Source organism: Penaeus monodon, chromosome 21, assembly GCF_015228065.2.
Source record: "Penaeus monodon isolate SGIC_2016 chromosome 21, NSTDA_Pmon_1, whole genome shotgun sequence".
Taxonomy (NCBI): Eukaryota; Metazoa; Arthropoda; class Malacostraca; order Decapoda; family Penaeidae; genus Penaeus; species Penaeus monodon.
Genome location: NC_051406.1, coordinates 3,461,433 through 3,462,013, shown reverse-complemented (window position 1 = coordinate 3,462,013; position 581 = coordinate 3,461,433).

The window sequence follows — 581 nt, the reverse complement described above, 5'->3', positions numbered from 1 at the left end:
AGGGGAAAAATAGAGGAACAATTGGATGCAACACCGCGTGCATAAGATCCTCACTACGCCAGATTGCGCAAGAGACCCCTTTACCCACCACATGTCTGTCCTATTTAGACGTGACACAGGCGCGTTTCTGTGAGGGGGAGGTCTTCCACATAGCGCGTGTTTGGTGGTGATGAATTGGAAATGGAGGGTGATACGACGTGCTTGGAGATATACGGGTCCGTTCTATAAAAACGGGTTTCAAATCGTGTGTTGCTATGGGGGTCCACGAACCGTTTGTCCGATTCGCTTGCGGAGATGCTGAGCTTCCCGCCACAGAGGCTAAAATACACCGCCAAAGGACATCATCATCAACCATCACCCACCATCCAAGACGTAACAAATCTCAAACAAAACAAAGGAGAACAAAAAATACGAGAAAAACGCGAATGATCAAGATAAAACAAGACTCTCGGTGCGGGTTTTCGGACGCAGTAAGATGGCGCCATAGGGTGCCATGTTACACTAAAAATTATATCACAAGTTATGGTTCCACGAGGTCGCTGAGCACGTGGTGACAGACGCACAAACGAACGGATAAATAT